The sequence below is a fragment of the Tursiops truncatus genome, chromosome 1, assembly GCF_011762595.2.
Source record: "Tursiops truncatus isolate mTurTru1 chromosome 1, mTurTru1.mat.Y, whole genome shotgun sequence".
In the NCBI taxonomy this organism is placed as follows: Eukaryota; Metazoa; Chordata; class Mammalia; order Artiodactyla; family Delphinidae; genus Tursiops; species Tursiops truncatus.
In genome coordinates this window covers 33,585,974-33,606,903 of record NC_047034.1, presented here as the reverse complement: position 1 = coordinate 33,606,903, position 20,930 = coordinate 33,585,974, and the positions used below count along the sequence as shown (strand labels likewise).

General features: G+C 49.6%; 1 protein-coding gene across 11 annotated transcripts in view; it reads right to left on the bottom strand.

Annotated features, from left to right (window-relative positions):
* The window catches only part of NFASC (neurofascin), a 189,727-nt gene extending 170,013 nt beyond the window's left edge, over positions 1-19,714 (bottom strand). For all 11 annotated transcript variants that reach the window (XM_073802129.1, XM_073802140.1, XM_073802148.1 and 8 more), the window contains exon 1: positions 19,607-19,714. The gene's annotated coding sequence lies outside the window, so the exon portion shown is untranslated. The remainder of the gene's footprint in view (positions 1-19,606) is intronic.
* Between the last annotated feature and the right edge of the window lie 1,216 nt (positions 19,715-20,930).

Here is a 20,930-nt window from a genome sequence, read left to right as displayed (position 1 = left end):
CTGTTTGCCTGGTTAGGCCACACAGCAGCAGGCACAGCTCTTTTCCCACAGGATATACGTGATAACTGTTTCTTGGATGAATAAATGGAATTGTAGCAGGGCCAGGATTTGTATACCTGCTTCTCCTTCTCACCCCTGGGTCATGCTGTATCTGTCCCCTTTCCACAGAGTTGGGACAGTTTCTATCGCATCAAGAAAGCAGCCCCTCACGACCCAGCTGCTGGCACCTCCCAGAGGATAAACGGACCAGGACATGGTGTGGTCCACCATGCTGGCTTAGCCCCTTCGGACTGCTCCAAAAACAATACCACAGACTGGGTGCCTTATAAACAACAGAAATTTACTTCTCACAGTTCTGGAGGCTGGGAGTCTAAGACCAGGGTGCCAGCACGATCAGGTTCTGGTGAGGACCCTCTTCCGGCTGCAGACGGCTGCCTTCCTGCTGTGTCCTCACACAGTGGAAGGGATGAGCTAGCTCTCTGGGGTCTCTTATATAAGGGCACTGATCCCATTCATGAGGGTAGCACCTTCCTGACCTCATCACCTCCCAAAAACCCCACCTCCTAATACCTTCACCTTAAGCATTAGGTTTTCAACATATAAAATTTGGGGGGAACACAAGCTTTCAGACTATAGCAGGCTCACACTTGCGAAAATGAAAGAGGTGGATCAGTGGTTCTTCAAGTGCGGTCCCTGAACCAGCAGCAGCAACACCTGAGAACTTGTCAGAAATGCACATTCTTGGGCCCCACCCCAGAAGGCCTGACTCAGGAACTGTGGGGGTGAGGCCCAGCAACCTGTGTTCTAAGAAGCCATCCAGGGGGCTCTGATGCAGGCTGAAGTCTGAGACTCACAGAATAGCCTGTGTTTAAGGTCCCTTGCGGCTCTGACAGTTTCTGTCCCAGCCTGGATAACGAGACAGTGGTCTGGATGACGATGGTATCCAGGAACATTGGCAGAGCTCTCGCAGCGCCAAGTACTCTTCTGAACACTCCACGTAAAATGACTTAATGCCCCAGTGGAAGCCAATCTCTGCAGGGAGGCTCAGACGCAAAGAGTTGGGTTGACGGGCCCAAGAGTGAGGCCACATCCTCCTACTCAGTGGCTGCTGCCCTCCAAGTCTTGTTCAATAAAGCCCCAAAGGGAGGCCTGAGAAGCAGGCTAGAGGCAGACACCAATCCAGATGTGTGTAAACATGCAGCATTTACCCAGGCCAAAACTGGTCTCCCTGGGCCACACCTGGCCTCAAATGCTCTAGGACTCTCTTCCCAACGTGTCAAACCTGACTTTTGTACTTTGAACAATGCAGGGTCATTCAAATAATGGCTTGCACGGTGTTACTGCTAATTATTTGATTTACTAACAGTTGGGGCAGGGATGATAATGTTTCTAAGTTGCAGGTGAAGATCAGAAGCTAATAATAAAAAAAAATAAAAATAAAAAAAATAAAGATCAGAATCTAGGCTGTAGCTGGGACCAGGAATGAAACATCCTGAGAAGGGGCAAAGGACCCTCCAGGACCCCTGTCCTTGTCCTCTGTCCCCAGTGGCCGACTTCTAGCAATAACTCTCAAACCAGGATAAGATCAACTGAAAACATGCACATCAAATCTTAATGGCTCTTATTTCTAAGTGATTGGGGTTTTTGTTTGTTAATTTTTTTCAAGTTTTATAACTTTTACCTTTATAACCAGAAAACTAACATTTAAGAAACATAAAATGTGGATTTCTGTACTTCACTGTATATATGCTTTACTTTAATACAAGTTGTTAAAAAAAATAATGACAAAGGGGATTGTATCCAACCCACTGAATCTTTCTATCCCTGCGAAGAGGTAGCGTCAGTTCCTGGACAGGAGGGATGAGAAGGACAGGATGAATTCTCAAGACTTCCCTGGTTGGGGCTCTGGGTCCCTGAGTCTCAGTGTGTCCCTCTGGGAAATGGGGAAATGATCACTGTTTCCAGTGGGTTAATGAGAAGACAAAGGCAGAGCCAGAAATGAGTCCCTAAGACCCAGACTGCCATCCACCTCTGTATTCATCTTATCCACAACATAGCTGAGACTAATGCAATCGAGTTCCTCTGGCTCTGGAGGGATCCTGTGAGCTTCTACCTCAGAAAGAGACGAACCTGACAACTCCCACCACTACTCCTTACCCCCCATGCCTCCTGCTCATGGGGAAAGACGCAAAATACAAAGTGGCTGTCTTCAAATGGAGATAGAAGCGCATCCGTCACCAGGCCAGGGAAGAGTCTCTCATAACCTACTGGGTTTGTGGAATTTTCTGGAGAGAAAAGGTAGAAGGGGGTGCGGAGTGGCAGGAAAGAGTCAAGTCCTCTACAACCCCCCGACTTCCCAAGTGCACCAGAGGGTAACCGACACAAAGGAAAAGAGGCTTGTGCACTTTGGAGGAAAGAGCTAGTCGGGACTCTCCCCTGCCTATGGAAGTCAGTAGCCCAGTGGGAAAGAGAATTCGGCCTGGCCCTCCCCCTTCCCCACTGTCTCACACTGGCATCTGGGGTAGGTGGGTGGAGAGGCGTGGGGCAGCAAAGGTGCTCTACAAGTAGACGGTGGTGAGACAAGTTTGGGCTACCAGCCGGGAGGCTGGGTTCTACTCCTCACTTTGCTATTAGGTTGCTGCCAGCTTTGAGTGAGTCCCTTCCTCGGGCTTCATCCTCCTCCTGTGCAAAGTGATGGACTCCCCAAGCTCAGATGTCTAAGAAACCCATGAGATACTAAGGCTTCCCCATAACCGAGGAATCCATCAGCTGGTCAGACCTGTGCCTTTTACTCCAGCGGGAGGGAACAGGGTGGTGGTCAGGGTTACAGTGGACTTTCTGGCAGGGAAGGATCTTCTCAGCATTCAGGAGAACACCGAAGGTTAAGAGCTCAGTAGGATAGAACCTGACTGGAATCAGAAGGGTCTGAACTGAAGCCCCGAACACACAGCTTACTAGCCGAGCGACCTCAGAAAAAAGCCATCAAGCTCCCTGTGCTTCCCTTTCCTTGCCTGTAAAGCAAGGCCACTGAAAATACTTCATAAGTGAGTGTGGAGTGAGACACCTATTAAAAGCCCACAGCACATAATAAGCTCTGAGTATCTGGCAGCTGTCATTATTCTAACCTCACTCTTCCTATTATTACTACTACTGCTGCTGCTGCTATGACAACAACCAGGGATGGCGGAGGTCACAGCGACTAAATGCCTAGAACCCATGACCACAGTACACTTCCTGTCCTCCCACTGGTGGTCAGGCTGATAACCAAGGTCAATTTACACACATCTGAAAGAAGAAAACCACAGGGGCTCCCAAAATACAGTCACACATCAGCCTTGAGTTATCTCCTCCCAGAATGAGTGCCCAGTAGAGAAAGAGATTTACTTTTCGGGAAGCTTAACACCTTCCTTCCCCCGCTGCCCCCCAGCCCTACACACACAGAGCCAGCAGTCTTCCATCAGTAGCGTGGAGAATTCTAGGATAGACTGGGGCAAAGGTTGAGCAGGTGCCAGCTGCCCAGCTGCAGCTGAATATAGGGCTCAGAGCAGCCTACACAAAACAAATGAAAACTGAACAAGCAAGCTAGCCAGCAGCCACATAGCCAGTGGTCATGCAAGAAGACAATGGGCTCTTCCCAGGCCTGGCCACCAAGTCCCGTGGCTGTTGAGACCAGGACTTGAAACGCTGCCAGAGCTGGGAGGGTGCAGTGATGGTCACATGGTGTTCTGGGCCAGAGCGGCTTGAACTGCTCTCCATCCCCCTAGGGATCCAGGGCTTGCCTTATGCTAGACACCAGCTGAGACCTGTGTCCCAGGAGAAGCTCAGGAGAGAGCTAGACTGGGAATCCACAGGTAGATAATTTGGCTTGGCTCTGCTCTGACTCATGCTGCTTCCTGAACCGGTCACCCAACTCTCTATGCTTTGGTTTCCCCACCTCTACAGTGGAAATGATACATTAGCTCAGGGTATTAACTTGGTGGGGCAAGGGTATGATAAGGTTACAAGTAGATTACAGGGAGCAAAACGAGGGAACTGAAATGGCTTATTATAAGAAATGAACTCTCATACTCTGGACTGATATGTGGTCTCACTTCTACCTCTGTTTCATTGATTAACCTTGTGTTGATTTCCTCACTGTGTCTGTGCCTCAGGAAAGTCACCCCTTTCTCCCCACCATCCTTTTTCGTTACAGGTGTGGCCAGCATGAAATTAGAAAATTAGGGCTTGAGGATAACTGGATTGTCCATTTCTTCTGAATTTCTACCTCCGCCCCTTTGAAGGCACTCCCTAATGAGATTGTTAGGAGCACAGAAAGAGTAAGAGCTCCCTCTTTCAAAGCTCCACTCTAAATCTCCTCCTTGAGTCTTCCAAACTACCATAGATTAAAATGAACTCTCTCTTAAACTCCAAGAACTATGTGGTCCAAACCATACATTTGCATTTATTCTTTATTACTTTGTGTAATTAGTCATCTTGACCATGCATGGATGCCTGGTACACTTGCTCAACTAGAGTGCAAGGTTTTTTGGGGTTTTTTTTTGCGGTACGGGGGCCCCTCACTGTGTGGCCTCTCCCGTTGCGGAGCACAGGCTCCGGACGTGCAGGCTCAGTGGCCATGGCTCACGGGCCCAGCCGCTCCACGGCACGTGGGTTCCTCCTGGACCGGGGCACGAACCCGCGTCCCCTGCATCGGCAGGCGGACTCTCAACCACCGCACCACCAGGGAAGCCCGAGTACAAGGTTTTTGAGGGCAAAGATTGCCTTTCCTTCTCCACTGTAATTCTCATAGTACCTAGCACACAAATGAGCAACTATTTTAGGCTCAAAAATATTTTCTGATTGCTCCCCAAAGTTGTTAGGTGTACTTGAATAAGGCTGGGCATGAAGCTACTATAAGGAAGGGAAGGCGGGGAAGTAACAACAGCAGCTCACCTTCATCGGCTACTTCTTATTTAACCCCAGGCATTATGCAAAGGGGTTCATGTGCATTATCTAATTTAATCTTCACAAATCCATGCAGGGTAAGCACTATTTAACTCCCCGGTTTACAGATGAAACTTAGAGAAGATTTAAGTCATTCGCCAAAGATCACACAACTAGTGAATAGAGAGACAGACTGGAATCCAGGCAGCCTGATTCCAGGGCCTTGCTCTTGCACTATCTTCTACTCGCAAGACCAGACGCATGCCCTTGAGCATTCCACACTGGGAGCTGAGAAAAACAAACCTGGGAGGGCAGAAAGAGGAGAAAGCAGATAAATGATCTGGAGCAAAAAGAGTCCAAGCCAGCAGAATATCTTTAGCCACCACTGAGTAGAACTTGGCCTGTTTTGGTCTGTCCCCAACATACCAGCATCTGGGTAGACCCCAGATGATGTCACCAGCCTGTTGAGAAACAAAGCATTCTTGCTCTCAGAAGCCCCCACTGTAACTTTTTAGGGTGCCATCCAAAAGCTTTCTCTTTATTTTCCAAGGTTTAAGACTGCAGAGGGGGCTTCCCTGTTGGCGCAGTGGTTGAGAGTCCGTCTGCCGATGCAGGGGACACGGGTTCGTGCCCTGGTCCGGGAAGATCCCACATGCTGCGGAGAGGCTGGGCCCGTGAGCCATGGCCGCTGAGCCTGCGCGTCCGGAGCCTGTGCTCCGCAACGGGAGAGGCCACAATAGTGAGAGGCCTGCATACCACAAAAAAAAAAAAAATGCAGAGGAACCATGGAATGTGTTCAGAGAGGGCTTTCCCAGTCTGACTCAGAATGGGGTCCTGACCCTACTCCCGCACCAGCCTTCCAGAACCTTCCAGAAGGATCCAGCAACACAGCATCATAGTCTTTTACTACATTTCCTTTTAGCTTGACTTCCCCCTAACCTGCACATTCCACATTCCCCAATGTCTGTGCATCATGAAGGCCCCCGCTGCTGTGAAGGGAGCCAGATGAAGAAGGAAAAGAGCCAGAGACCTGGGGTCCACCAGCCAAACCCACCCAAGTCCCAGAAGCCCAGTAGGCTCACGCTGATTCCTAAACTATCCAGGACAGGTTGTGCTGGAACAGCCACCGTCCGTGGGAGTGAAAAGATTAAGCACTAAGACCCCAGACCTCTACAGTCAGATAGGGTAATTTAACGGTGTCACACAGATAGGCCGTGGGTGGCCAAGCTTCCAGGTGATAGGGGATTCATTTTTTAGCCCAGGCCTAACTGGAAGTCCTTACTCTTATCAGAGCGGCAGCACGCTGACCTGCACAACCAGAAACTCTGAAACTCTGTTTCAGAGTTCTCAGAAACAGAAAACCCTAGGGACACTCAGAGAGAAAGAGAAAGGAAACCCAAAATATAAAATGGAGATTTAGCAGAGAAAAGATTGAAGCCACACAATGGATAAACACTCTGCACTTAAAAGGAAACACTGAACAGTTCATAAACAAAGCTTAAGAGAAGTCTGGAGGCTGTAATACCACTGGCTTTGACACAGGAAAGCAGTATCTCAGCACAGAATTTCATGGAATGCGTAAGAAAAAAAGTCAGCCAAATTGGAACACAGCAAGAGGACGAATGCAGACCAGATACATGAACAGAGAGTTAGTCATTTCTCAGTGAGGAGCAGAAATTTATATCCAAAGGCCCAACATGGGATACGTGTAGTGCCTGTGTCGTCATGCTTGAGTTTCCTGTCCCAGTGAAATATATATATATATTTCTCTCTCCCAGTGTGGATTCTGTTAGTCTCAGCTAATATGTGATAAGATCTTGAGTTAAAGAACTCTTCCAGGTAAAGACAGATAAGCACCTGGACTAGGTGGATCCCTCCATAACTGGTCAGACCATGCAACTCGGCCCTCCCCGCTCTTTTACTGAATAGCTTAGCCAGGATGACTTCTGCCAGGACGTGTCCTTGTCATAATGGCAGCACTGCTGAAGCTAGAGAGGTGGGCAGAACAGACATTGGGATCTCCTCTCAGTGCTAAATCTATTGGAGAAGACCCCCCACACACACACCGCTGGATAGGAACACGAGCACCAGATGATGAAAATATTCTGTCGATGTTATATGTGTGGAGGGAGGCTCCTGGGATTGTCCCCTTTTATGTTCCCATTTTCTTTTAGCACCAGAATGAAAGGTAAACCTCGGTAGGCAAAACAGACGAGAGCTGGGTTCAGTGGCTCTGTCAAGCAGAGAGGGGACTGTGGGACAGACGGTGATTCTTCTGTGCGGAAAGTGTCACAGCCTCCGCCTTGGGGCCTGATGAAGACTCAGAGCAGTGGTTCTACAGTGCCTTGTGGGCCAAGACTCAGAAGACTTCGGTGCCATTGGACCCTAACGTTCCCTAACAGAAGACTGGAGTTTCTTACTTAAGTAAGAAACTTAAGACTTAAGTTTCAGACTCTTACCTCACTCTTCAATACAGTGACTCCCAGACACAGAAACTTCTCAAACAAGGGACCATCAGCCCCATGTTGGAATTCAGAGTTGCCCATTGGGTAATAAGCCAGGATTAGGAGACTTTGGAATCAGATCCAATCCCAGCTCTGCCACTTAGAGCTCTCCTACTTTGGGCCCATTCTGAGCCCCCATTATTCCATGTGATGGGTATAAACATCCAGTCCAAGGTTGTGATGAATCAACGAGATGACAAAAGCCAAGCATCTAGCATAGTCCCTGACGCAGGGCAGGTGTCCAGTCAACAGCTCGTCCCTTAGTCCCTGGCTGTCCTGTGGACAGAGGCACACATGGTGGGACCTGGGAGCGTCTGTAGAACAAGGGTTGGAAGACCAATACCTATAGCTCAGCTGGCCACTTTTAAAATGAATTCTTACACAATTGCTTATCTGTACAACACGAGCATTTATAGAGCCCTTTCTCCTATATTATTCTTATTTAAATAGTCTTATCAGGTAGGCATTATTGTCCCCATTTTACAATTGAGAAAATTAAAGCTAAAGGAGCTTAGATAACTTGCTCTAGTCCTTTCAGATCCCTAATCCATCTGGTTTTCAGATCCCTAATCCAGTGCCCTTTCTGCTACCCCACAATGGAATAATCATCCATTCAATATATACTTCCTGAAAGTTTCCTATGTTCTGGGCATGGATCCAGGGACTGGATACTCACTTTGACTGGTTCTAGCACTGGTCTGCTCTAAGCCAGCCACATTCTTTGATGCCTCATGGCTGGTGGTACATCCATGGGAGCAGTGGCCAGAGTGATAGCGCGAGCCACTGACCACCTTCATGCTGACTGAGGACAGCTGTGGGGCAGGGCTGGTGAGGTAAGGCATTGTGCGCCTTCGAGGCACTTCTCATCTCCTGGGGTAAGGAAGGAATAGCCAGGTGAAAAGCAGATCAGAGGGAGAAGAAAAACCATCCAGAGAGCCAGTGGTTCTCAGCCTGGGCTGTATATAAGAACCACCAGGAGGACCTTTCAACATTCCTGTGCCGAGACCCAGCTCTTAGGGATTGTGAATTATTTGGCATAGAGAGGGTCCCAGCAGCAGCACATTTAAAATCTCCCCAGGTGAGGCTAATCCGTTGCCAGGCTGAGAACACACGTCTAGGGCCTTGCCAATCAGAGTGTGCTTTGCTGACTGGCAGTACTGGCATTACGTGGGAGCGTGTTAGAAATGCAGACTCTCAGGCCCAATCCAAACCTACTGATTCTGCCTCTGCACTTTAACAAGATCCCAGGTGACTCATGTGCTCGTGGAGGATGGAAAAGGGCAGGCTCCTCCCTGTGAGTCAACCAGAGAAGTCCCTCCCCAGCCCCAGCTGGGAGATGCAGCCCACCTGCTCCCCACCAGGCAGGGCACACCCCTCGAGAGTAGAGCAAGGGGCTCAGGTGACTTCGGGGAGCCACGTCACTAAGCTCTGCTTCTCTCGTCGCCTCCAGAGCCTCACCTGAGCCTGCATCACGGGGCTCCATGTACCAGAGCTGCTGGAGTCCCAACAAGCCCCTCTGTGGCCAGGAGGGAATCTGAGAGCAGGACCCTGTTACCATTTCAGCGACAAGAAAAAAAAGGAGTTTCTTCCCCTTCCACACAGTCTTTGCCCCCACTCCCCCTCCCCCCTCTCCGAGTGTCTTCACCACAGAAGAGGCAAGCTCAGGACAGCAGCGCCTCAGCACAGCCCCAGCGAGACAGTGAGCTGCCTGATCCACCATAAAGGCAGCACTGTCACTGCAGGCATGGGGGTGGCTGGTACCAGCTAAGCCTCATGAAGGAGGGAATCCTCAAGAGAAGGCCAGACAGAGACACATACATAAAATGACCCTTCCAGCATCCTGCACCCCTCCCCCAGCTCTGTATCCCTCCTACCACTTCAGTCTTTGTTTCTGTCTATCAGTTGTGTGTGTGTATAATTTTTCACACATGCCTGCCTTTGCTCTCCCATTAGACTGAGATCAACCATCCCTGGCTCCTCCTTTGTCACTGCCCACAGTACCAAGTACAGAGACTTATGCCCAGCAGGGGCTTCATAAATATTATTTGTATTCATGCGCACACATTTTCTAGGAGTCAAACTGATAGCTCCAGGCTAACAAAGAACTATTCAACAAGCAGGCATTTATTAAGATTATCAGAACACTGAGAGTCTATGGAAGAAAACTGTAAGGCATGGCTTCAAAAAGCACACACTCTGGTTTAGGAAACCAGACTTATACATGGAAAGCCTAAGACCCGAGACCCAAAGAAGTCAAACGTGTTTAGGATATGTGCACTGGCACGTGCCTATGCAATGGAAATTTTCTGCTCCAGTCTTTTGACAGGTTATTATTACTTGCCTATTAATTGGCATTTTAAAGCATTTTCCCCCTCTGGTATCTCTACCACTGACCCACATCCCCATCCTGGGCCACATCCCCCATACCAGGTAGACAAGATGAAATGATGCCTACAGTCAGAAAAGGAGACGGATCAAGACCAGGAACTTCTCTCTGCTGGATGCCCACAAACATCTGATGTAACAGCACAAAATCTGTACCCCACCTCACCACAAAGCCAAGTGTCCAGGGCCATACACACTGCGTTGCTTGCCCATTCAAGGCTCCAAAAAGTCTCGGGTCAGGTCCCTGGGACCAGAGCCAGAATCCAAGAAGCCTTCTCCTTGCCCTTGAAAGGAAAACCGCAGTGCGTCATGCATGGTTGTCCCCACCGTGACAATAAAAAAGGGCAAAGCTCACAGCCAGGCGCGGACTCTCAGTTCAGATTCAGCTTGGGGTTTTCTCCAGCAATGTGCCAAACTCATCCCCATTCAACAGTCCAAACTCATCCCCATTCAACAGTCCATTTTTACTCTAAGTCAAAGAGGTTTAGGTAGGAGGGACAAATATGCAAGGGTAAGTGCAAATGGCAAGGATTCTGACATTAGAGCTGTGCAGTTGAATATAGGAGCCACACATGGCTATTTAAATCAAATTAAAAATTCAATTCTCAGTCACATTAGCCACATTTCAAGGCTCAATAGCCACATGTGGCTAGTGGCTACCATGTTGGACAGTGCAGATACAGAACATTTCCATCAGCACAGAAAGCTCTATTGGACAGCACTAATGTTGAACATTTAGATGTTTCATTTGAAGCAATGAGTAGGGCCTCCTGGGAACTTTTGTTGCTCTCTCCAGCACATTGCTTCTTTCACAATGAAAGAAGCAATGTGCTGAGAGTCTCATGTAAATACAAAGACTCTAAGGCAAAATTTATAGGGCTACAAATTGGGTCATTTTAACATGCGTACGTGCACACACATGGTCACTCCTTCTTAAAAGGGCCATTACTAGTTTCCCCCAACCCAAACTTCTGCTTTCATCACAAGGACTGTAGGATTGTAAGTCAGATGATGCAGACAGACCAATTTGCTGCCAGAAAGCCCACATGCTACCTAGTCCTAGCCAGGACAGTTTTCCAGATCCCTTTTGGGCGGTTCCATGCATTTCCTGGCCTTATCTTTTTTTTTTTTTTTTTTTTTTTTTGCGGTACGTGGGCCTCTCACCGCTGCGGCCTCTCCCACTGCGGAGCACAGGCTCCGGACGCGCAGGCCCAGCGGCCACGGCTCACGGGCCCAGCCGCTCCACGGCACGTGGGATCCTCCCGGACCGGGGCACGAACCCGTGCCCCCTGAATCAGCAGGCGGACCCTCAACCACTGCGCCACCAGGGAAGCCCCTGGCTTTACCTTTTAACCTGGCATCATCAGGGAGAAAAATGTTGCAGATGGCAGCTCAGCACCCTGGACAGCGACAAGCTCCCGACCAGCCGACAAGTGTTTAAAAGTTCCAGTACTCCCCTTTTCTCCAAACCCCCTTCAGAAGCAACTATCCCCAGCCACCACTGCCTGTGACGGAATTCCCCATTCACTTCTCCTAACACCACAATCTTGTCTTTAGAGCAAGAGCAAGCTCAGCTAAGAAGCTTAAATGCTCCTCACCAAGACAAAGTCCAACTCCTTAGTCAGATTCAAGATTCTCTGGAGTCTGGCCCCAGCTGGTCCCTCCAGCTGCAGCTTCCACTGCTCCAGCCTGGCCAATTCAATGCCTGAGTATAAGTTCCCTCCTCTAAACCTCTAATTATGCTCCCTTAGCCCACCAGAAATGCCATTCCCTTACCTTTATCTATTCAAATCCTACCCATCCCTAGGGACCCAGACCAGCTCCTGTTTCACTTCAAAACCTTCCCAAAGGACTTTAGTCTACTTTGATATCCTCTCTTCTCTGACACCTCAAAGCATTTCTAGTTTAGATCATGCTTTAAGGAACTTGATTACATACCCTCTTGTACCATTACTAGGTTCATATATAGTGTTTAAAGTGGCCTGGTGTGTGGAAGAACTGACTTTGCCAGAAACTAGCCACTTTGATCAGTAAAATAACGATCTTAGATTAAACCATCTCTAACATTCGATGAGTTGAAGATTCTCTCAAAACAAGTTGCCACCCAGAAGTGTGCTCTGCTCATAATAAAGGCTTCAAAGACTAAAGAGCATTGTGTAAAAACAAACCAAGGCACAGCTCAGAGCTGGGATCAGCCAGAGAACCCTGGTTTAGCTCCCAACATGAGTCACAAAGGCTTCATTTCCACTCAGTGTGTGATGACGATCAGAAAGAGATCTAGTTTCTGTCCTTGCCTACGTCAGCATAGGAAAATTGCCTGTGGCCTCAGAGGCATTTTCCTTCATAAAGAACATGTCACCTCCAACAAGTGGAAAAATACCGCACAACGGGTATTATAACCTTGGCATTGTAACAATGTCTCTCACACAAACATGCATGGATAGGTCAACCAACACCTGACAGCAGTGTACTGACTCCATTACTAATTATGCATAAGCCCAGACAGACTATGGAAAATAACAAAAAGCATACTCTTTGTTGGTGCCCCCAAATAAAACTCTGACTAGTCTTACAAGTCAAGAGGTTCCACGGGGGAGAGAGAACTGACTTAAAATTTCAGCTCAATATTTTACTTCTTGTCAAAACGATAGTTATAGTACCTCCTCATGTTTAAAATCCTATTCTCAAAGCATTCAGTTTATGGATCTACATACAATAGGATACAGGGATGACTCTTTCGCTCTTGCACATGGAGAAATTAAGGCCCAGAAGTGTTTAATAACTTTTGTAATGCAAATAAAGATCACACGAGAATGAGAATCTAGTCGGAATAATGTCAATAACACAAGCAGCGTGTACACACGAACACACATATACACGTACACACACACATTCAAAGAACTCAATAATATAAAGAGATGAGGGAGTTCCCTGGCGGTCCAGTGGTTGGGACTCCGAGCTTTCACTGCTGAGGGGGCCGGTTCAATCCCTGGTCCGGGAACTAGGATCCCGCAGGCTGCTGAGCAAGGTCAAAAAATAAATAAATAAATAAAAGTGGAAAATAATATAAAGGGAAGAATTACGAAACTCACTGACCCTGGAACTGGAAGATTCCACTGAGTACTTGCAAAAAAGTGCCAAAGCAAATTGGCCAGCATTGGTAAAGAAGGAACTCTCATCACTGGGAAAAGTCCTTGGAATTGCTCTGCCAGCCATTCACTCTCATCCCAGAAAGTCGTAAGATCTGAGAACAAAATTTAGCATCTGGTCAACCCACCCCAGTTGGCCTAAACTGGATCCAGGAGAGTGAGTTCAGCATGAAGGGCCAGAATCATCCTGTCCTAAGCCCTTCCCCGAGCCAACCATCCTAAGTGCTCGGAGAGGGAAAGCAGTGAGACCCCAGTATGACCAGGCTAGAAAAGTAAAGGCTCCATTACTCAGGATCCTCTACGACTATGTCTCAATATACTGTTCCCTCACCAGGAAATTACACGCACCCACCACCCAAGCCATGCCATTTATTCATCATGACTCAAACATCCCCTGCACACGTGTGCCTTTGAATCTGCTCCTCCTCCAGCAGCTCTGACCATTAAGTCTTCAAGTCTTGAGGTCTCAAGACCCATGCAAGAGGCTTTTACAGATCATCTAAGCCCAATATAACCTCCTGTCATCCTTCTAGCATTTACTGTCTGGAATTAGCAAATGTTCCTTATTTTTGAATATATATCTCTTATCTCCTTTAGGGTGGAGATGAGGTCTCAGGAGCCTCAATTTTGCTCCAGAAGATGGTGCAGTACCCCTTACCCACGTTCAATAAATGTTTGGTGATGATGACGAAAATGCTAAGACCTCTCCAGACGGAGACCTAAGGACAAAACTAGATATGCAACTGTGTCCATGGGGCTGGGTGGGGCAGGCAGAATGAGCCCCAAAGGGGAACCGCCTGGAGAACAACTGCTCACACAGCCTTCCTCCAACTTCAGTGTCAGGGGCTTCCTCATTCTAGGACTGAGTCAGAAGTCTTCCCTTCCTACCCTTGAGCCGCTGATCCCAAGCTGTTTATCTCGTTAACTCTGTTTATTGTGATCCTGGTAAGAGGTTCTAAAGCCCTCCAAGCCCCTCTCTAATTAAATTCATTAGAACAGATTGGGGCTTTCTTTCTGCATCTCAGAAAAATTAACAACACGATTAGCATCATAATGACGGGGAGAGGGGCTGCCGGGGAGGCCTTTCAGGAGGGGCTGGCCCAGTCTGGGAAGGGAAGAGTGAAGAGGGGCAGCCCAAGGAGAAGGCAGATGCTCAGGCAGCTGCTTCCTGGAGGAGGGGAGCTACAGTAGTCAGGAAGGGATGATGACGGCCTGAGGGGATGACCCCACCAGGCCCCAGGCATCCCCACTTTTTCATGGCTTTGGGGAGAGGAAAGGCAAGACAAGAAATTAATCAATTACATGAACACCAGAGACAGGCTTCTGGGACTAGAGGCTTTTAGCAGTCTTCTAGTTTTACAGAAAGAGAAACACAGTTAAGCTCTGTTAATGATGGGGCTGGAAGTAAAACATAACCCCCTCATGGTTTTCATGAAGGTGTCCTTTTCTATAAGGCTGTACTGCAGGAACCTGGGGGAAGCAGGCAGGGTGAGGCAAGGCACTTCTTTCCCAGAGAACCTGAACCCATCCAGTATTTGCTTATACCCCTGTGGGTTCCCTCATCTAGAAAACTCTCATCTTCCCTTCCTTATTAAAATTCTACCCATTTTTCAAGGCTCAGCTCCATTCCCACCCCTCTCTGAAGAGCAGCTAGCATTGGCGAGTGTTTACTGCCAGCCAGGGAGGGTGCTGGGCCCTTCACTGCCTCATCACATTTAATCCTTATTATGGCTCTGCAAGGTTCATATTAATACTCTCATTTCACAGACTGGGAAACTGTAGCTCCTCAGCCAGTAAGTGAAGGAACCAAGGTTTGAAGGCAGGTCCGTCTGATGTCAAAAGCTGAGCACTTTCTGCGATGCCATGTCACCTCCCTGACTCAAACCATACTGAGGCATAACTCCTTCCTTGGCAATTTTACTGTCCAGGGTCTGAAGACTTAATTATACAATGTCTTGTATTATTTCCAAGGGTTTTCACATGTTTCCATCTTATTTCCCCTATTTGAAAGCAGGAACCACATTTCTGTATCCTTCAGAAGGACAAAGTAGGTACTGAAAAATGCATGCTAACTGAGCCCTTCTAACAGATTTTCCTAGAGGGGCTCGTACGAGTGGATAAAACATTCCAGTCCTACCAGGGTCAGAGAGCTCACAGGAGAGGAGCATGGGCTTTGGTGTCAAACTAATATATTTTCAATTCTAGCTCTGCAACTCACTGTTCTATAATCTTAAATCACAACCTCTCTGGGTCTGTTTCATTATGTGTAAAACCGGGATCCTAACACTACTTTTTTTGTAGAGTTAACCCTTATGAAGGTTAAATGAGATGATGAATACCAAGCATGTAGTAGGGTGCCTGGCACGTAGTAAGCACTCTATAATGATGACGATTCTATTATGCCACTTTGATTCTTCCTAGCTTGTCTCAAAACCTAAGGAAAGGAGGGTAGTTCAAGAAATCTCAAGCTGGCTGGCACAGTCTGACCAATATCCCAGGTCAGCAAAGCTGTGGAAGTGCCTCCTCAAGCACCCAGCACAGCCATTAGCTCTCAGAGCCCTTCCCTGCAGCCCCAAGGACCAGGCCATACGCATCTAACATCTGCCCTTGCAACTAGGCCTGGGCCCTAGCCGAGCATTTGGAGTAAACGCTCAAAAGTTTGACATCAGGCTGCTCTAGCCAAAGCAGGAGTCCAAACAGTGTGGTACGATCAGCCCAGGTCCTACAGCCCACTGGGCCCCCTCAGCCATGCTCTTACAATGCCAGGAATCCCTTTACCTCCAGTAGAGCATTTCTTGTACCGCATTTTAATTTGTTTTCATTTCTGTGTCTCTCACTTGACTTACACACACAACATCTAGCTTAGTTCCTAGGACATTTTCAAAGGCTCAGGACATACTAATGAAATGAGCTAAATCAGATGTGTAGGTGGAGGGGTGGGGGATGGATTCCTCAGACAGGTGAGGCTGGCTGTCTCTATCCTTAGGCTCTTTCCCAGTTCAGCTATGGATGTTCCTGGTGACCTGTGCTCGAGTGTAACTTTTAAGGATTTCCCTCTCACTATCAACCTCCTCTCCCCTATCTGGACCTCTTTGATGACTCCCACCTGACTCTGACCTCCCAGAACTCCAAGACCCTTCCACCCATGTCAGAGTTCACAATACTTTTACTCACCTTGTTTCTGAGCACATACCTGAACTTGCTATTTCTCCATCAGCCCCCGGGCCTCTTTCCTCTCACTCACTCTGACATTCTAAGCATATTCTGACCACACTTTGCCCCTAAAATACAAGAGCTTAGGAAACAGGAATGGCAGAGTTGAGTAGCCTCGATCTTGTCCCCAAGTTCCCCCTTCAGGCTGAAGCAGTAGCCAGCAGGGTTCAGCTGCACACAGAACATCCCCTCTTCCCCCTCAAGCTGGGGATCTGGTAACATCTTGCATCTTACCTTCTCCCTCACCTTCTCCCTCACATTCAACTTCCATGTCAGCCCTGAACCACCATTCTGACAACATCAACCAGCATCGGTAAAGGGGGGGCTGATGCCACTGGAGTGAAAGATGCTGCTGTTCACCATCCCTGTCCCCATGTCCTCACACAAGCTTATCTATGTTATTTGTCTGATAACTTGTCTCTTTCATTACACTGGCAGCCCTGAGAGAACTCTTTTCATCTCTATGATCCCAGCACCTAGCAGAGCAGCACACTCTAGGGTTTAATTCGTATTTGTTGAATGAATAAGTATGTAACCAGCCTTGAATTCCTCTTACTTCCTTCTCCCTTCTTCTCCCAGGCCAAACAGACTGAAGACTGAACTTCTCTGCCTCTCTCTTTCTAGTTTCCTAAGAAATTCTTTTTCTAAAGACTAAGTGATGCTCCTCACACCCCAGGTCTCAGATGGTCTTGGAGGAGAGTGGCACCAGGGGAAGGGAACACATTGCAACAACGGAGTGATGGGAATCCTGTTTCTCAGTCACTGCAGAAATAGGACCACCTTCTATGCCTCACCCCTTGGATATCCAAAGCCAGAACCCAACCCCTAGATACCAGCTACCTCTTCAATGTACCCCTGAAAGATCCAGCCCGGCCCCATAAGCCCAGCTTGCATCAGCCCACAGGGAGCTAGTCAGGTCTTGCTCCAGCTCTCCAGGGAGCTGGCTTCCCTTTCTGTGTGCCTCAGTGCATCCCTGCTGAAGCCTCTGTGATGTCAAACAAGGGATGAGGGATGAGGTGCATTGCACAAAACTGGGAGATGTGTACATTGTTATCAGAATCCCCCACTTAAGCAGTCAAGCATTTCAACGTCAGGACCTTAATCCAATCAGCTCTCAGAGACGGCTCCAGGTGATGCCTCCTCGCTGGGCCAGGAAAAGCTGGCAGCTCTGGGAATGCTGATGCCAGGGGAAGCTTCCTGCCCCACCCCCACTCATGATGGGCGGGGTACAGAAGGTTGACAAAGCAGAGGACAGCCAGTCCCCCAGCTGCACACCCGCCCCTCCACCCCTTGCTGGGCACTGCCTGAATCCCATTCAGAGTTGCTGTTCATGAGCTGAAGGAGTCCACTCATGTTTCTAAAGTGAGGGAGCCTTGCAGAGAAGGGACAGGATCCGTCAGCAATTTGCTCTTAACCTCCAATTTAAGGCCTGGGATTTTAGCTGAGGTCCCCAGGGCAGGAATCGGGCTGCCCTGTTTCACATTTCCTGTTTCACAGGAAACACAATTTCTGGCCTAAGTGTGAGTGAGTCTCTTTCCTCATCTATGTTTTTCATTCTCGTTCTCTCTCTCTTTTTCTTTCTAAACACGCGTGCGCACGCAAGCGCACACGCACGCGCACACACACACACCTTCAGCTGAATCCAAACACAAGAGGAAGAAATTACTGCCTCAGAAGTGCCCGCTCTGTCACGACAAAAGGTAGAATTATTAGATGCATAGCAGACCCCACCCCCATCTTCTTTAATTCTTCCTGCAATACAAATCCACCAGATCCAATCATCCCCAAACCAGGGGAGACAGGTCTCTGCCTTCCTTCTTCTCCCTGCCCGCTGCTCCCACAGTTGGCATGACCAATCCCCAGGGTCTCCACACACGTTTTCCCTGGGCTTCTCCTACGTACGTTTCAAGTTCGGTGGGCTGTGAACCTGCTGGTCTCCAGCTCCATACAAACAATTCAACTTGGGCCCAACCAGGTCTCAAAGCCCCGTGATCTGCCCTTGCCCGAGATTTGACTGCGGCCCAGCAGGGCTCATCACAGTTCCAAGGGTAGATAATACACACCAGGCCCTCATGCCTGGAGACAGACAGGCAGAAAAGGTACATTGTCATCCACTCCTTTGGACTGAGGAAGGAGGCATCTCTGCCCAACACACACACACACACACACACACACACACACACACACACACCACTGCCAAATGCCAAGGAAGGAATGAGGAACAGAACCCAGCTCAGGGCAAGAGAGGGGCTGCCATGGGGACCAGAGACTAGGTGATTCAGCACTCTGCCCACTCAGCCCAGCCCATGGGCCACACTCATGACAGCTCCCGATGCCAAAGTGCTGACTTGGAGGCTGAGGAAGAATCCCATCTAAAATCCAAAATTCCCCAACCCTTCAGTGGGGCTCCTCATCCAGGCCTTTGCATCCCCAGGGCTCAGATCAGGACCAGGAAGAGGGTGCTCGGCCATCTCCTTGGACCCCTGCCCCAAGGGTCCTAGTTTCCCTATGTTTAACACCGCCCCACCCCCATGCATCTAGGAAACAAATCTGAACAACTAGGGGAAGAGAGTAGCTGAAGAGGAACATAAGAGAGGCCTACAAACACCCAGCATCCTTTGCCCCCAAGCCATGAATAGGATCAAACATACAGAAGGGGGTTAGAAGTGGATTCTGCAACAGCGAGTACATAGGGCCTTCAGAGCCCTAGGCCTCCCCAAGCAGGGAAGGAGGGCCCAGTGGCAGAGAGGGGGGCTCAGTAAAAGCCATGTGGCTACAAAAGCACCAGGAAGGGCAGGTGGGGAAGGCGATGGGTGGCAGCCCAGCTAACAGCCAAGGGGGAGAAGATGGGGTTCTTGAGATGGTGGAGGAGGAAACCAAGAGGCAGTTGGGAAGGCGCTGGGACAGGGTATGCAGAGGGGACCCGAGAAGGACAGAAGCTGTGAGGGAGCTGATGGAGAGACAGGCACACAGAGTGATGGGGGTATGAGGTGGGGACCAGAGCAGGGAGGGCAAGGAGAGAGGCTGGTGTGCGGGGCAGGAAAAATAGAAGGGACAGGGGTCACACAAAGTGGGGTGTGGAGGTAAACAGGTAAGGGCAGAGCTCGGGGATGAGGCAGGGACAGAAGGAAAAGGGGAAGAGAGTGAGGTGCAGGAAGGGGGAGGGGAAGCAGCCAGTGAGATAGAAAAGGTGTTGGGGCGGACGGGGTTGGGAGCTGGATGGGGTGGGGTCCAGATATTGACTATACGATGGATTCAGGGCAGGTAACAGCGTGGAGAGAAGGGTCGGGGGTGTGGATGGAGGGGGATGGGGACAGGTCAGGGGATGGAGACGGACAGAGGAGGGCGGGAACAAGGGGGTGTCGCTAGATGGGTTTCCATGACCCCCGTTCTACCCCCACCCCCATCTCTCTGCTGTTCGCGCTCGCCTACCTGCAAGGGCTCGGGCTCCGGCCCTGGGTGCAGTCGGTGCTGTCCGCTGCCGGCGCCGCCACTTCCCCAGAGTCCCCTGCAGCGCCTCTCGCCGCCAGCCGCCGCATTAGGGCAGAGACCAGCCCGTGCGCGTCCCCGGGCGGCCAGCGCGCCCCCGACACCCTGCGTGCGCGCCCCCGCGCCCCTCCCTTCGCGCGCCGAGCGGGGACCAGGACGCTGGAGGAGCAGGGCAGGATGTTCCCGCGCCGCCCCGCCAGGCGCGCTGGGGAGCGATTGCAGGGCCTGGACCGGGGAGAAAAAGCGCCTCCTTTTCGCACCGACCCACGGGCCTCTTTGCGGACTGGCGTTGAAAATGATACTAATTAGCACCCGTTTCCGTTCGCTGAGCGCCTACTGCGAGCCAAACCTACAGGAGGAAATACGCTGGAGACCCAGGGGTATCACGTGTTTGTCCCGTTTATGCCCCTCCACCATCAGACTGACTTCTTGGGGGCAGAAACTTGTCGAACAGCTTGTGTTCCCAGGGAGACTTGCTTCTGATAGACTCTCCAGGAACGTTTGTTTTTCTTTTGTTTTTAACAGCCGATGATCTTTTTTCTTTTTATATAAATTTATTTTATTTTTATTTATTTATTATTTTAGGCTGTGTTGGGTCTTGGTGCTGCGCGCGGGCTTTCTCCAGTTTCAGCGAGTGGGGGCTACTCTTCGTTGAGGTGTGCGGGCTTCTTATTGCGGTGGCTTCTCTTGTTGCAGAGCACGGGCTCTAGAGAGTGTGGGCTTCAGTAGTTGTGGCGCGTGGGCTTAGTAGTTGTGGCTCGTGGGCTTTAGAGCACAGGCTCAGTAGTTGTGGCGCACGGGCTTAGTTGCTCCGCGGCATATGGGATCTTCCCAGACCAGGGAACGAACCCGTGTCCCCTGCACTGGCAGGTGGATTCTTAACCACTGCACCACCAGGAAAGCCCCAGGAACGCTTGTTGATTGAAGAGTTGGTGGATCCCGAATTGGGGACGTGAGAAATGTTGTGACACCTGCTGGGGGTGGAGTGGTCTTCTTTTAAAAATGGGAAATTTCATCTGCCTTAAGGGGGCTCAGGCCTGCCCGGACTTGAGTTAAGAGGGAAGAAACCCGGGACTGGGAGGCCAGAGATCCAAGGGCTCCTCCTGACTCTCTGCCGTGGTTAAGACACTTCTTTGTGGGCCTCAGTTTTCTCAACTGAACAATGAAAAGTTGATTGGATAATCCTTCAGGTCCCTTCTGGCTCAGAAATGGAGACTGTGAGGCCCTGGCTGACGATTGCGCAGGCAGAGACCCAAGCTCGTTCTCA